General features: G+C 41.2%; 1 protein-coding gene and 1 long non-coding RNA gene across 3 annotated transcripts in view; one reads left to right on the top strand and one right to left on the bottom strand.

Annotated features, from left to right (window-relative positions):
- Mkln1 (muskelin 1) overlaps positions 1-17,273 on the top strand; it is a 327,297-nt gene that overhangs the window by 7,127 nt on the left and 302,897 nt on the right. The window lies entirely within an intron of this gene.
- The window catches only part of LOC124099823 (uncharacterized), an 83,074-nt gene continuing 66,474 nt past the window's right edge, over positions 674-17,273 (bottom strand). For both annotated transcript variants that reach the window (XR_006854105.2, XR_006854106.2), the window contains one exon: positions 674-16,818. This is a non-coding gene — a long non-coding RNA (uncharacterized LOC124099823). The remainder of the gene's footprint in view (positions 16,819-17,273) is intronic.

Below are 17,273 nucleotides of genomic sequence, written 5' to 3'. Positions count from 1 at the left end.
CCTTGAAGTTTACCACAAACTAAACTTGATCTTAGGCAGTAGGGAGTCCTGCACCCTTTGTTTGCTCTCAAGCTGGCACGGGATAGGGTGTTCACAGTACCATGTTGTTGCCTTCCAGAAATATTTTGATAGGTGGTACCTGTGCCTGGTCAATCTGAGTCATTTTTTTATCTTTATTTAGGTCCTGGGTGATGACAAAAACAGCAATTTGCTTTCCCTCGTCTATCTGATCCCATCACATCACCCTGAATCAGTTGATGGAATCTGGGGAATCCATTTCCGTGCCCTATATTCTGTAAGAACCTCTTATAGAAGCCACCAGCTTCTCAGTTTGTTATTGACTCTGCATAAAGGTGTTGGCTGCTATCAGCAGAAGCGGTAGAGAATATCACAGAGAAAAAGTTGCCTTGGTTGGGAGAACATGGAAATGTACAACAAAGTGTCCTTGAAGTAGAAATTTTAGAAACTAAAATAATACATGTACTTTAAGCGATACTAAAAATGCTGTGACATCCTGTGTTATTTAGTTAGACCAGAGGACAGCAAACTTTTTCTATAAAGAGCCAGACAGGAAGTATTTTAGGCTTTCCTGGCCATGCAGTCTTTCTCAATTACTCCATTCTGCCACTATAATGAGAAAATAGCCATAGTGATAGGTAAATGAGCAAGCCAGTTGTTTCAATAAAACTTTATTCATGTACACTGTAGTGTTTATTTCACATAATTTCCCCATGATATGAAGTATAGTTCTTTTCTTGATTTTTTTACCCCCAACTGTTTTAAAAATGTGAAAACAATCCTTAGCTCACAGGCCACATAAAACAAGGCATGAGCTGGATTTGGACTGTGGGCAGTATATTAGCAACCTCTGGTTTAGACACACATGAAGATGATATGATGAGAACAATATTCAGATTTGGACTTATAAAGAAAATAATGTGTTGTGTGTGTATATATGTATATATCTATCTTTATTTTAAACTCTCAAATTTACTTGAACATATAAACACATTTGCCTACATCTGACTTAATTTGGTAATAAAGTGTGTCTCTTCAGTTCTATTCATTGAATGCTTTGCTTTCTCTTCCTGGCAGTGGACATGTTCATGGTTGTAGTACAGCCTTGCACCACAAAACGGCATTTTGGTCAACAACAGACTGCATACACAATGGTGGTCCTATCAGATTATAATAATAGAGCTGAAAAGTTCCTGTTGCCTGGTGACGTTGCAGCCATCAGAACACCGTAGTACAACATATGACTCATGGACATTAGTGTAAACAAACCCTTGTCCTGCCAGTTGGATACAAGTACAGCACGTGCAATTTTGTAGAGTATCAATACTTGGTAATGATAAACAACTACATTACCAGTTTATGTATCTATTATACTATACTACTATTTTTGAGTATATTTCTTATTTTTAAAAAATTACAGTAAAAGAGTCTGCTGTTACACCAGCATCGGTTTCATACGTCTTTTTCTCATATTTGATTTAGTCTTTTTTTCTTCTATCATGGCTTAGAAGCAATAGGCTATCTTACATATGTGTTGTGCGTATGCATGTGTACACTTGCATATCTACATACACACACACATACACCATATAACCTAGGTGGATAGTAGGCTATATCATGTAGGTTTGTATAAGTACACTCTAGAAGTTTGCAAAATGACAAAATTACCTAAGGACACATTTCTCAGAATGTGTTCCCATTCTTAAGATGATTTCATATAGAGCAAAATGAAGAATTCTTACTAGTTGGCTTTATAAATACCCAAATCAAGAGAGAACTGAGTGGTGCAGTTAATCACATTTCGAACTATATTCATTCATTCAGTAAGTATGTATTAATGATCTACTTCTTGCATAGGGCAATCCATGGTAATATGGAGTCAAAGAGGTTAGATCCCTAAGAGGTAGGTAGGTAGGTAGGTAGACAAAAAAAACCTAGTGACTTATAAGTTTAGTGAAAATGGTTTGGGCATGTCACTGTATAAATGTAGACATTTGAAGCAGTGGATAGGCAGTCAGAAAAGGCTAAGTTTAAATCTGAGCTCTTCTGCATCTCAGCTGTGTGAACTTGGGTTGATTATATAAACCATATAAGCTTCAGTTTCCTCTTTTTAAAAATAGAGGTAACAATAACTACTCTAAAGGAGGTTGTGGGAATTAAATAAGGTAACATGTAAATTAGCTAGCATGGTACCTGGGATGTGATCAGCAGTCAATAACTCCTAGCCATTGTTGTATTACAGCAATATGAGGATATATCACTTGTTCACCCAGAAAACACAGTAGGAGGTCGGGGGAGCGTGACCTTTTCAGTAATGAAGTCATGGATACATATGGAAACCCACAAACCTGAGGTTTGACACCTGGTAGAGAACATTTGGGTGAAAATAAAAGCAGAAGTAACATTGTCCCAGGAATATGTAATGAGGCACCAGGCCAGTTGACTTCCCTAGCAACCAGCAGCTGGATTGTTTTAAGAAGCTCCACCTACAGGTCTGACTCCCCAGCCTGCCAACACTGAGAGGCCAGTTCTAACTGGAAGAAAGTGCATCAAGGATAAGAGCCCCTACCACCTTGCTTCCTTCCAGTCAGGTCAGCTGTGAGCCTTGGACACCTGTAGGTCCCTCCTACTATGTTTTCCGGCTGTGTTTGCCCAATTTTTGGCCTCCAATATGACACACTCCTTTCTGGCCATTGTGCCTTGCATCTAGATCTCAGTTCTGAGATGTGGGGCCCTGTCCTGGTCCCTAACTTACTTTTACCATGATTTTGATGTCTTGTTTAGCTCAACTCTGACCAGTCCTCTTCTCCAGGGGGCTATATTCTATTACCCACTCTTGCTGTGATCATCTTAGACCATGGGACACAGGTCCCTTACCCTTCATGGATAACCTGCTGCTGGAGTAAGTCTGGACTGCTTGGTATTAATAGCTTTCTGAATGTTTTACTTTGGTATGGGACACCAGATCTTGCACAGCCTAGCTTCCCTAATCCAGGACAGCTCCTGTATTCACAGCCTGGCCCTGGGAATACCCCTACCCTGGTCTTGACTCACACCCTTTCTCCACTGGCCATGTGCTGTCAACTAGTTCTAGCATGCCTTGTGATCCCGTTATGGCAGCATTCAATAATGCTTTCCAAGTAAAGATGACAAAATTATTGGCATAGGAGTGTAGTGGAGAAGTTCAATTGATCTGACATCATCAACTGACAATATTGTTCTGTGGAAAAGCGAGCATCAAATAAAGTTGGCACTATTTAAATTTAAACTAATTGCTTATTGAAGAAATATTATTCTATGCCTGATTATAACCAGCTAAGAAGAATGTGTTAGCAAAGTAGAAGTGACAGTCAACTTGAAGTAAGTGACCACAGCACCCTTGAAATTGTAATAGCCAGAGAAGGCAACTGCATTCACTAACCTCATGTGAAGACGAAGACATCATATGTACATGAGCCTGTCTGGGCAGGAAATAGGGAATAAAGCTCAAGAAGGATGACTTGCAATATATGTTTTTGTAAAATCAGTGATTTCAAGGAAGAAAAGAAAACATTAGAATGCTTGCTGAAGAAGTGATCTGATAAACCTGTGGGTTTGGGGGGTGGGAGTATTTTGTTTTGTTTGTGGTACTGGGCTGAGCTATATCTCCAGCCCTTTTTGTTTTGAGACAGGGTCTTCCTAAATTGCTGAGGCTGGCCTGGAACTTGTGATTCTCCGGCCTCAGCCTCTAATTTGCTAGGATTACAGGCATGCACCACCATGCTCAGCATTAGCTCATATTTATAAAGGTCACGCAGGAAAGACTGGAGGAAGGATGTACAGTAGTCCTGCCCTTATCTGCAGGAAGGTTATGTTCAAGGCCCTCAGTGGATGCCCAAAACCACAAAGAATATCAAATCCATATAAACTATGTTTTTTTCCTATACACAACATACCTATGATAATGTTTAATTTACAATTTAAGACACAGTAGGAAATTACAACAATAACTAAACTAGAAAAATTATGACAATATATTGTAAGAAAAGTGATTTAAAACTAGTGAATTGTTTATTTCTGGAATTTTCCATGTAATATTTTCAGACTATGGTTCACTAAAGGTAACTGAAACTGCAGAAAGCAAAACCTCAGATAAGGGGGAACTACTTTGTAAGAAGGGCCCATGAGAATAATGCTTGAGGGGTTCATGTCCAGAGGCAGCTGGAGTCTGGGAATAGTACTGAAGACAAAGATTGGTCTCCATGTTTATTTTTGCTTACATTTATAATAAAGAATGAGGGGTAGGGCTATTGAATGGGGCAGACTGACTGATGTGAATAGTTAATTAAACAAACAGAACAGTTCAACTGTAGCCTTCCCTAGATCCTAAGGTACAGATTCTTTTTTTTTAATATTTATTTTTTGGTGTAGATGGACACAACACAATGCATTTTATTTTTATGTGGTGCTAAGGATTGAACCCGGGTCCCGCCCATACTAGGTGAGCACTCTACCGCTGAGCCACAATCCCAGCCCAAGGTACAGGTTCTTTATTCCCACATTTTTAATATTTCTAAAAATCAGAATGTATCTTCAATAGGCACCTGTAATGTGGTAATGTGTTTTGGAAGGTCTTGAGGCAGTCATTAAAGCGTGGTACATCCTACCATAAGTTGATTTTAGAATACAGGAAATTTGGAATTTTATTATTTTAGCTCTAACAGTATTAATTGCGCTCAACAGATAAGGGGTCCACTTTGTGTCCTGAAAGTGGTAGTGCTGTTAGTGGTCACTGAAAGATAGGAAAGCATCAGAAAGAAGTTTGGATGCCACATTCAGAAGTGTGTTATTCCACGAAGGATACAGGATTGGATGAGCACTAGTGAAGAATAAGAGTGGCAAATACGAGGACCCAGAAAGGCCAATGGGATTCAAAACCTTTTAAAGACAAGGACACCACTGCCATCCCTTAGAAGCCAAGTCACTGAACTTGTCACAGGGGGTCTGGATGGAGACAGGGAATGTATGTTGAAAAGGCCAAGGGAGTTAAGATACAGAAAAGGATAAACAATTATAGAGATATTCAAGATGGGGTTAGATGGACAATGGCTTCCCCTGGGCCGGATGTTTTGAACTGTGCCTGGCACATGGTACCACTATGTCCTGCCTCTTCTGAACCAATTAGGTGATTGACTTTAAACCCTGATGTCCTGGTGTCCAACTCCCTCAGCTTCTACTGACCCAAGGGAAGCCTCCTCTGAGTAGGTATTTAGAGGTCGGGGAACACAAAACAGGGGAAGATATTGCAAAGTGATTGAAACTTGGGCAAATAAATAGGACAAGGAATGGTCCAAATAACTAAAGAACCAGGTAACCAGAAGACAGAGACTTGGCCAGAATAAATTCAGGGGAGAGTTGAGGCTGTTGTCTATTTGCATCACATCTTTGAAGTCCATGTTAAAGAAGGAATTCAGAGAACCTATAGATCAGTTAACCATGGAGGAAATTGTTCCAACCACATCTGATCAGACCTCTAGAAACTGCAATGTGTCCAGGTGGTCCATATATATCTTGAACATAAAGGGAAGGGTCCATATCTTTTCATGATCTGAGCTCTAGTGTCTATGAGTATGAATAGAGGTAAGACAAACCAGCTTTTGAATGACAGGGCATCTGTCATTTTCCATGAAAAAACAATGATATTGATCCTTTAAAATAGAACGTTAGTTGCCATCTTACTTGCTTTCCACCTTTCCAACTGCTCCTTCCCCGAAAAGTTCTGGGAAAGCTGGGTTCTCCAGCACTACCTTCATCTCCAGGGGACAGGGCACGTGGCCAGGTTAAGCCAAGCAGTGAATAACATCCTTTCAGACTTAATGACTTACTCAAGTATGGGCATGAGACCTAAGTCAATTTCATCAAAGAGAATGTCAGGAGTTTTGCTGGGAATGCTAGACCAAAGATGCTTCCTTCCGGAAGTTAATGCACAAACAAGTAACCCTGAAAATTCTTGGCACCATCAAGGGACCACAAGAGGAGAGTCTGTTGAGATTGGAGCTGTCACCAGTGGCTAAAGCAAAGAAATTAAGTGAGAACTGTCAGGTCCTGTCCACATTGTGTGAGGTACCTGACCAAACAGACCTGAAGTCTTTGAACTTTTCACTTCCAGGACCCAGAAAATTCTATTTTGTTGGTTAAGGTTTCTATTTCTTGAAACGGAACCATCCTCTCTGGTTCAATAGGATGGAACAAACAACAGTTAAGAAGGAATGGAATACGTTTCAGATGAATTAAGGGGTTCATTGTGGAAAATGACCCACATAAGAAAAGTGACATTCGTTGAAAAGAGGAAAATGCCACAGGCATTGCTTGATCCGCAGGTGGTAAAAGGCCTTCGAGAACAAAAACATAAAGCTTGATGATTTCTAAAAGAAAAATGTTGATATGTCTGATTACTTAGAACTTTTAAATTTATGGAGATAAAACAGCATCACAAACAAAATTAAAAGGCAAATGACATGTCTAGGACTTTAGATAGAACTATAACAAAGGGTAGTGTCCTTAACATAGAAAGGAATCTTACACAATTATAAGAAAAACACAACATCTCAAAAGAATGAGTAAAGAGGCCAGGCCTGGTGGTGGGCCACACCTACAATCCTAGCAACTGGGAGGCTGAGGCAAGAGGATTTAGATTTCAATTTGGAGGTCAACTTGGGCAATTTTGTGAGTTGCCGCCTCAAAATTAAAAAAATAAAAAGGAACCTGCATGTAGCTCCACAGTAGATTCCCTGTGTGTTCAATTTCCAGAGCCCCCCACCCCCCCAAAAAAAAAGAATAAATAAGAACATGAAAGGACAAAAAGAAAAAAGGAATTCAAATAGTCATCGAAGATTAAAAAGATTCAGTCTCTCAAGAAATTTGTAATGTTTTGAACAACCAACAATAAAAAATTAAAAAAAAAAAAAAGATTCAGTCTCACAGGTAATTAAAGAAAATGCAAATTAAAGTAAAAGCCTGGACTGGGGGTGAGACTCAGAGGTAGAGCATGTGATTAGCATGTGTGAGGCCCTGGGTTCTCCAGCACTGCCCCAAACAAACAAACAAACAAAAAACCAGCCAGATGCCTTTGAGCCTTGCAAATGGTCAAAAACATTTATAAGATGCTTTCTTGCATAAATAAAGATTCAGGGAAATAATTGCACTCCTATTATATTGGAAGCCTGAACTGATATAAGCATTCCGCAGAGCAATTTGTCATTGAATGTTAAAAAACCTTAAAATAGGGCTGGAGTTGTGGCTTGGTGGTAGAGTGCTTGCTGCTTGCCTGGCATTTGTGAGGCCCCTGAGTTCAAGCCTCAGCACCAGATATAAATAAATAAATAAAATAAAAGATCCATTGACAATTAAAAAAAAATTTAAACAGGGAAATAAGAACATACTTTTAAAAAAATTAAAATATACAAACCATTTAACACAGTAATTTCATTTTTAAGTCGTTATTCAAAGAAAATGATTGGAAATGCTCACAAAATTTAATGTAGAAGAACATTTAGTGTCATTTTTTTTTTGGTGGTACTGAGGATGGAATCCAGAGTCTCACACCTACAATGCAAGGGCTCTCTTCTGAGCTGCATACCAGTCTTTTAATATTTATTATATTATATTATATTATATTATATTATATTATATTATATTATTTTTGCAGAACTGGGCACTCTACCACTGAACTACATCCTCAGACCTTTTTATTTTATTTATTTACTCTTAAATTTTTGAGACAGAATCTCACTAAATTGCTGAGGCTGACCTTGAACTGACAATCTTCCTGCTTTGGCCTTTCAAATTCCTGGGATTAGCCTGGCTAGTACAGCATTCTTTATAACATTGAGCATTTGGACATCTAAGTGTCAAAAAGAATTATTGCATATATTGGTATATTCCTATGATGGAATGTATGTATACAACAAAAAGTGGGTTTGGGAAGATGTCATGGCATCAGAAAATGTTGGTCATTTATTTTAAATATATTTTCTCAGGAAAAAAAGACTAGTAAAATATTAACAGTGGTTATATCTTTTTTGGGTTTGGTGGGAGGGGCTACTGGAGATTGAACTCAGGGGCACTTGACCAGTGAGCCATATCCCCACCCCTATTTTGTATTTTATTTAGAGACAGGGTCTCACTAAGTTGCTTAGCACCTCATTTTTGCTGAGGCTGGCTTTGAACTTGTGATCCTCCTGCCTCAGCCTCCCCAGCCACTGAGATTACAGGTGTTTGCCACTGCACCCAGCAACAGTGGTTATATCTTGGTAGTGAACTCAAATGGATTTTATTTTCTTCTTCATGACTTATGTATATTCTAAATCTATCTCAGCAGACATACATATTCTTCCGGTCAGGATAAAGAAAAAGTTTAAGGGACTGGGGGTATAACTCAGTGGTACAGCACTTGCCTAATCCCCAGTACTGCAAAAAGAAAAATGATAAGGAGGAAAGAAAGAGAGAGAGAGAGAGAAGAAAAATTTAAGATGAAATGGGATCCCAAGGTGAATGATGGCAATGTAAATTTAAATAAAATTTAAATTTAGATAAGATTCAAATTTAAATGAATTCAAATCTTCAGATCCATATAAACTACATCTAGGGATACAAAAAATACTTCCAGATATGATCATAGACACATTGTGAAGAATCACTGAAGAAAGAAGTACCATATGCCTGAGGTTAGGCAATTATGCCAGTTTTTAAAAGGGGAAAAGTGAATTCTAGAACCTATTCACTGATAAGTTTAGGTTGCTTGGGAAAAGAAAACCCGTATAAGTAAGCGCCAGCGCGGGTTCACTTAAGTTAAATACCTGCAAATTACCCTCATTTCCTTATCTCCATATTCAAGTCATGAGGTCTCCATTCCAGACCTCCAGAATAGGCATCATTATTATTCCCATTATGCAGAAGCCACAGGTCAGAGATGTTAAGTGATTTGCCCAAAATCTTAAACCTGGTTTGTTTGGTTTTTTGGTTTTGTTTTGTTTTGTAGATAAGGTTCCTATGTCCAAAGAGTAGAGGCATATTTGTAGTACCTGACATTGTAGAGATTTTCTAGGGATCCTGGTAGACAATATAATGGGACAATATTATACAATATATTTAGTAGATGAAATGATTATATACAAAAGTGGATTCATAGGACTTAGTTTACCTGGAGGTTTCTAAGTGGTAATAATAATAATAATACCACTCACTGATACTTATTGGATTCAAGGTTCTGGGCAGAAGTGCTTTCCATCATTACCTTTGTTAATCTTCCCTAACATCTGAGAAGTACTGATATCCTCATTTTACAGATGAGTAGACCAAGGCTCAGAGTGGTTTATAAATTCATTTGTGAGTACATAGCTAGTAAGTAGAGCAGCTGGGATCCAATAACAGAAAATCTGGGTGCAGAACCCATTTGCTTAACCGTCATGCCAAAGTATTTTCTTTTGGTCCTTGGCTCCTATTATAGTCAACATTTTATTTTTATTTTATTTTATTAATTTATTCATTTTAACAAGCATTGAACCCAGGGGCATTTATCCACTGAGCCACATCCCCAGCCCTTTTTATTTTTTATTTTTAAGACAGGGTCTTGCTAAGTTGCTTAGGATCTAGCTAAGTTGCTGAGGCTGGCTTTGAACTTACTATCCTCCTGCCTCAGTCTCCAGGGTCACTGGGATTATAGGCATGTGCTACTGTGCCTGGCTTTTCTTTTTATTAAAAGAAAGTTTTTTTAATCTTGAGTAGCAACTCGAAAGGCATACATCTACTAAGAACACAAAGCTGAGAGAATCCAAGGAAAGCAAGAAAACCAAAATATACTGAGCACTCAGTAGATATTCTACCCTGCTTGTTTCAGCCTCAGAACCACTTTGCAATGTGGACAGGATTAGCTCTCTTCTCAGTGTTAAGCTCACTGAGACTCAGAGAGATCACATGACACATTCAAAGTCAGTAGGCTACCTAACAAAAGCAAAATTTGAATGTAGAATGCCTGACTCCTAAGCCTTTGCTCTTTTTTTGCAGGGGGTGGGGTGGAGGTGGAAGGGTGCAGGGGGGTACCAGTTATTGAACTCAGGGGCACATCCCCAGCCCTATTTTGTATTTACTTAGAGACAGGGTCTCACTGAGTTGCTTAGCACCTTGCTGTTGCTGAGGCTGGCTTTGAACTCATGATTCTACTGCCTCAGCCTCCTGAGCTGCTAGGATTACAGGCGTGTGCCACCACACCTGGTTAACCCTTGTTGTTTTTACTACTTGGCAATAAAAATCAATGTAAAAACATAATATTTAGTGAGGGAAAAATGTTAAATCCTGCAATTGACTTTTAAAAGTGTAAGATTTGGTGAGACCTAGTTTGTAAAACTTTCCAGTCCAAAAGATGTCAGGATATTGATTGTGAAGCACCTGGAGGCAGCAGTATGGCCTCAGGACGCATATACAATCTACAATCTCAGGTGGTGGGACCACAGGGACCATGTCCTGAACAAGGGAAAGGATGCTCCTACTGGTTTGTACACTGCTTTACTAGATGAAGACAATTGCAATTAACTTTGAATTCAACATTTTTTTTTTGTACCAGAGATTGAACCCAGGGGTGCTTAACCACTGAGTCACACTCTCAGCCCTTTTCTATATTTTATTTAGAGACAGGATATCACTAAGTTGTTTGGGGCCTTGCTAAATGCTGAGGTTGGCTTTGAACTTGAGATCCTCCTGCCTCAGCCTCCCAAGTCACTGGGATTACAGGTGTTTATCACCATGCCTAGGTGAGTGCAACACTTTAAAAGAGATTAGCTATGGATACTTGGAGGGAAATAGCCAGCTGATAATAAAATACCTACCTACCAACAAACATACACGTGTGTAAAGACCAGATTATTTTGTAAAACTGAAACAAGTGGGAAATCCCCAAGGGGGCAGGGGAGAGGAATCTTCAGTTAGCAGAAGGACTGCTGTATGGAAGAAACTCTTGTTGCATCAGGTACAGCTCCAGAGGACAGAGAGCTGTGGTCAGAAGAAGGCAAGTTTAGGCTGATAAATGAAAAGCCAAAACATGACTGCACCTGGGATGTCTTTTTGAGCGTTGCAATGCTGGTCTGCTACTTTGGACACAGCAGGTGCTCAATGAATATAGGCTGAACCAAATAGAATGCTTGGCTGTGCAAACACTCAGAGGTTGTCTTGTGGACAGAAGCTGGATGACCGGCCACCTGCTGTACTTAAAACTCCCATCCCTACACCTGGCCCTGCTCCACCTTCTTCCACCACTACCTGGACTGCTCCCAGCCACACTGCAAAAAAGAGGCTTAGCTAGGTCCCTTGCAGACCAGCTTCTAACTCTCTAGACACTGTTTGTCTCATCTTCTAAATTACAGCACCTCCTTGTCCTTTCATCCTGGCCCATCATTACCTCTCAGAAGGTGGCTTCTCCCTCTATTGACAGACCTTACTCTGTCCCACTCCTGTGCCACCTCTCTGCAGGTTCGTTTCTAGTCCTACCCCAACCTCTGTTTCTTCTCTCCTGACAGCTGCCTGCATGCTTTCATTCTGGGCTCGTGGTTTGTCTTCCCCAGGACATCCTATCCATTATGAAGGCTTATCTGAATCTGTGCATTCAGTCCAACCTCTCTCCTCATCTGCAGACCTGTCATTCATTCATACTGGACACCCTGCAATTGCTTCAAACTTAAAATGCTACTAATCATCCCCTCCACACCTGGTCTCCCTGTGTTGAATGTAACTAAACTTTAACCTTGGCCTGTCTCCTGTACTGCCAGACTTACACCTAATCAATCATGGTGTATTTGATGCTGTTTCTAAATCCCCCCTGATTTTAACACTACATTTTTCTTTTCTTTTTTCGGTACATGGTATTGAACCCTGGGCTGTTTTCCCACTTAGCTATATCGCTAGTTCTTTCTCCATCCTCCACCCCTTTATAAAATTTTTTTTTTTGAAGCCAGGAGCTGTGGCACACACCTGTAATCCTAGCAGCTTGGGAAGCTGGGGCAGGAGGATCATGAGTTCAAAGCTAGCCTCAGCAAAAGCAAGGCGCTAAGCAACTCAGTGAGACCCTTTCTCTAAATAAAATACAAAATAAGACTGGGGATGTGGCTCAGTGGTTAAGTGCCCTGAGTTCAATCCCTGTCCCGAAAATTTGGAGACAGGGTCTTGATATGCTGTCCTGGCTGGTTCAAACTTGCAATCCTCCTGCCTTGGCCTCCGAAGTAGCTGGGATTATGGCTGTGTGCCCCTCACCCGGCTATTCACTACTTTTCATTCCACTGTTGCCGTAGAGACCTTAATCCCTTCCTTATAGACTGTTGCAGTGGTTCGTAATTGACCTTCCTGGCCACGTTCTCTCCTTAATCTAGTTCAGCCTCCATCTTGCTGCCAAAATTCATATTTTTATTTTTGAAACATAAATACTTATGTCTCTCCCTTCTTTAAGGACCTCTAAGAATTACTTCTCGTCTTCTGTGTAAAGTCCATATTCCTTAGCTGTTCATCAAAGTTCTTGAAACCTACCTAGAACCTACTTACCAATCATCTCCAACCTGCACCAGACCGCTTCCTATTCTCTGAACATTTTCTCTTTTCACACCTTTGAGCCCATTTATTTATTTACTTACTTATTTTGCAGTGCTGGGGACTGAGCCCAGGGCCTTGCACCGGTGTGGCAAGCACTCTACCAACTGAGCCTTTTTTAAAAAAATTTTTTTAGTTGTAGATGGACATAATACCTTTATTTATTTATTTTTATGTGGCACTGAGGATTGAACCCAGTGCCTCACACATACAAGGCAAGTGCTTTACCACTGAGCCACAACCCAGCCCTCTTTCCTCATCTTCTTCCCCTTGGTGGGGGGGAATATATTTTCTCCTCTTGGCCAACTCATCTCTCCTCCTTCAGGGCCCAGCCCAAACTTGAGCACCCCTGGGGAAAGAAGCCCTCTTCAGAAGACAGGCCAGGGTGACAGAGATGGTATTTGTCTATTATTTTTGTGGTGCTAGGAAGGAAACCCAAGGTCTCATGCACCCTTTGCAAGATCTACCCTTAGCCATATCCCCAACCTCCATGGTGTGGTATTTAAAGCAATGGACTGAATGGGCAATGACAGAGGTGCAAGCCCAAGGTGACTTCCAACATTCAGAGATCAGAAAGAGCCCAGCAAGAGACTAAGAACAAGGAGGAAGGAAGACAGCAAGTGTCAATAAGAAGGGACCAATCATCTGTGCTAAGAGGCTACAGAGGGGGTGAGATGTGGTCTGAAAACAAACCACTGGAATCAACATCATGGAAGTCAGTGAGACTTCTCAGCTGTGTGTTTAATGGAGTAACAGGAGCAGAAGGCTGATTGGGTTGGCTTTAAGAGATAGAGATGAGGCAGTAGATGCTTCTTGAATGGGTGAAGCCTGGATAAATGAAGAAATGATATATGTCAGAGAGGATCCCATGAATTCGGAACTAATATCAATGAATTATTTTGAACTCTTAAAGTAGCTGAAAAATTCCCAAGTATAAATGAGGGTGTGATTTCAGTGTCAAAGTTCTTCACAAGTGACAAGAGAATGCAGAGTATGATCACTGAGGCAGTAGATTAGTCTAAGGACAGTTCTGTGTGAATTCTGCTGTGTTTGTATTTCTTCTCTCTCCCTCTTTCTGGCCTCAGTTCATACAGGCCTCCATGCCAGCCTTTTCTGAGGGGAAGATGGAGTCCCAGGAAAGAGCTGTCACTACAGGGACTTGGTGTAGAATTTTCAGAGGCCATTTCCAAGTACCTCCTCCTGGTGTTGCCACTAAAAAACTTATAAGGCTGGTTCTGTCCTTTTGGAGGCTGGGCAGCTCCAACCTGAACAGTCTGAAAAAGGTTAAGAGGAAAAACCTGCCCCATCCAACCATGCAATTGAAAATGCTATGGGGTGTTTGTTTGTTTATGTATTAGGGTTTAAACCCAGGGGCACTTTACCACTGAGTGTTATTTTAAGACAGGGTCTCATAAATTGCCCAGGCTGGTCTGGAATTTACAATCCTCTTACCCCAGTTCCCAAATCACTGGGATGGCTGGGGATATATCTCAGTTGGTAGAGTTCTTGCTTAGCATGCCCAGGTCCTGGGTTCAACCCGTAGCACCCCCCCCCCCCAAAAAAAATCACTGGGATTATACATGTGAACCACCATACCCACTTGTATTTTGAAGTATTTCTACATACAAAATTTTTATAGTAAAATATAATGGAAATGAGCTAAGAGACCACCTAGATTTGATGAAAAAGTCCGCTGTTTCTATTAGTCCCTGGAGGATAATAGTAAAGAAATATGGATAATACAAAACTTGGGGAGACCAGAGAAACCTTGACTGTGTGCTTTTCCCTCTGCGATATTCCTTAAATAGTGAGTACAGATCCACATAGAAAGTGTTTTTACTTACACGACGGCAGACAAGACATTTCCCTTTATAGAGTCATTCACGAGGATCTCCAGGCCTGAGATGGCAAACAGGACCCGTCATCGAATACCTAAAGCACCCTCCATCATACGACCTTCCTGCAGGTCTCCAGAGGCACAGTGTGATCTTATTCATGTCATTGCACATGCTGTCCCCCACACCCGGAGTGCACAGGTCCTCTTCCAGGAGTGCTTGGCTCTCAGACCACCTCTGTCCAAGGCCTTCCCTTTTCTTATTCACTCAGGAACTAAATCAAGGGTCAGGCCTGTTTCCTCCCCAGGGAGAGCCATTCCTATGACCTTTTTAGGTTGGTGACTCCCAATGCCTGTGGGCACCCCACACAGATCAAGCCAGATTTCCCCTCTGTGCTCCCCAAACTATTCTGTCCTTATCTCTTATCTCCTCACCTTCCACAATGAACAGCAAGTGTTTAATCTGGCTCTTTACTAGGCTGTGCATTTCTTGAAGTCGTTGATTTTGTCTTTTCCCTGTTTTTATCCTTAACATCTAGAATATCTAAAACAATACATTTTGGGCCCAAGATGTTTGTCAAATGAATGCATGAATGCTTGAGAGTGTGAGGAAATGAAAACGTGAATAAATACATTAAAAGATCAGAAAAACTCTCTGACCTGAAGCTCATGAAAGAACAAGAGTATCAGTGCCTTTACGAATGTGCTAAATTTGTATAGGTAATGGCGTTTCCCAGGTCGACTCGAGGCAACAAGACCATTATGACATAACTCCCACGGAGAGGGGATGGCACCAGAGTGGCTTGTGATGCATGTGGTGCCAGCTGAGATCCCTGCCGAGGATGAGCAGAGTTGGTCGGGAGTTGATTGGTTAGCTCTAGATTCATGAGAGCAGCTGGATCCGAGGAGTCACGTGACTATGTTGGTCCTTGTTATTTCTCCCTAAGAGATTTTTCATTTTCAAATGTAAGGGCAAGATACACCTTTAATAAACATGTTTATCCAAAATGTGGCTTCGTTGTTAATAAAAAGTGAAAAATAAACCAGCAATGACACCTCTTAAATGGAAGTTACATTGAACCAGTCATTTCATTCCCACCTCCCTGGATTTCTTTCATGCCTCATTTATAAAATGATAATAGCCCTTACTAGTATTTACATTATAAAAGCGTTGTTACTCTAAATTAGATAGTCCTAAATGGGTAGGGTGTCTTCTGTGAAAGACAAGCATTATACACAAATGAGGTATTATTATTTAGTTTTTCCTTTTCAGTCCCCTCAAATGAGAATTAGATGAAAATTCTGCTTTAAGCAATATCTAGCAGGTAAAGATTATTGACTTTAGGGAAATGGAAAAACAACAACAAAAAAATCTTCAGCTGAAAACTCGGTTGGCCTTCTGCGCACCAACCAAAAATATTGGGCTAATACGTGCTGTTTACTAGTGTTCTCTCTCTTTTCTGTGCTCTAATCAGAAACTGAAGACAGTTAAGCCTTTCCGTTTCCTCACAGTGTGCACTTTAGAGAATCTAGACGTCCTGGAAGGATCATAATTTAGAAATCAAGTTTCCACTCTTCAAGTCACTAGGTAGTTTTCTTATTCACTCAGGGACTAAATATACGGTCAGGCCTGTTTCCTCCCCAGGGAGAGCCATTCCTATGACCTTTTTAGGTTGGTGACCACCAATGCCTGTGGGCACCCCCTTAGCAGCTCCTGGGCCAGAGCTTTGCTGTCTCCTCAGAATTCGGGGTCATGATGGTAGGAGAGGGGGTTAAAATTGGGGGACTGTTGTGAATGTCAGAAACTTCGTATCATGAAGGCCTGAGAACTAAAGCAGGGCCTCAGAAGCATGCAGGGTGGAGATGTGGACATGTGGACAGCGTAATCGCATCGGGCCTCTGAGCTTTACTTCCTTTCTGGTTCTTTGGTCCCTGTTCCTGCACGGCCCCCTGGACTCCTGCAGCATCCAAAGCCCCCCCAGCATCCATCCATTATGTCCTGGCTCACCTTCACTCCCTGGGACCAACCTTCAGCATGGCTTGCCGTTCTAGTCATCTGTTTTCCACCTGACCCATTTATTTTGGCTTCTGGATTTTGCTCTCAGAGAGACTCCCTGCTTGCATAGCTGCCTGGCCAGCTGTGGGGCCAGCTGCCTGTTCCTGACTCCAAGGTGACCAGACTCCTCTCCCCTCCCCTGGCTGCTCCCATTACATGAGCCATGACAATAGGTGAGAGATAATGACTGTGAGAACCGTGTCTGACCAGATTTGTCCCTCTGTAGGTCATGTCGTTGGTGGATTGCTCAGAGAGGTCAGCGTACCTTCTTGCATCTCAGCAGGCCTTGGCCCAGGAACACCTACGAGGAGAACATAAAATTATAAATAAATGGCTTACCTTACAGTTCTGGCCTAGTCCAGGGCTAGTGGTTGGACCATGTCTGCCCAGAGCATTGCCACAGTGGTCAGCTGCGCTAGTGTAAATAAAAATTCTTGAAAATGGGCCTCCCTCAGGACTCAATTTCCTTCCCTTGGGAAGAAGGTCTAGGGATCATGTCTTCTTCCACTTTGAAGGCAAACTTTTGACACACTGTCTGAATTCATTGGTCCCGTGGTCTCCTCAATTCACTGTGACCTGACTTCTGTCCCCACCAGCCCAGCTCCTTACCAAAATGGTCAAATATTTCCTTGGTGCACCTGTGGGTGCTTCTCAGTCTTTCTTACTTGATCTCTTGACAGCGTCTGCCTTTGTTGCCCCACACCCTCGTGTATGTGAAATGTGCTTCCCCTCATCCTCTGAGATAAGCTCTGCTTC

Source organism: Marmota monax, unplaced genomic scaffold (genome assembly GCF_021218885.2).
Source record: "Marmota monax isolate L192 unplaced genomic scaffold, Marmota_monax_Labrador192_F-V1.1 WCK01_AAM20220418_F8-fsc00131, whole genome shotgun sequence".
NCBI lineage: Eukaryota > Metazoa > Chordata > Mammalia > Rodentia > Sciuridae > Marmota > Marmota monax.
The sequence above is the reverse complement of the archived record's forward strand: the minus strand, read 5'-3'. Positions and strand labels throughout refer to the sequence as shown.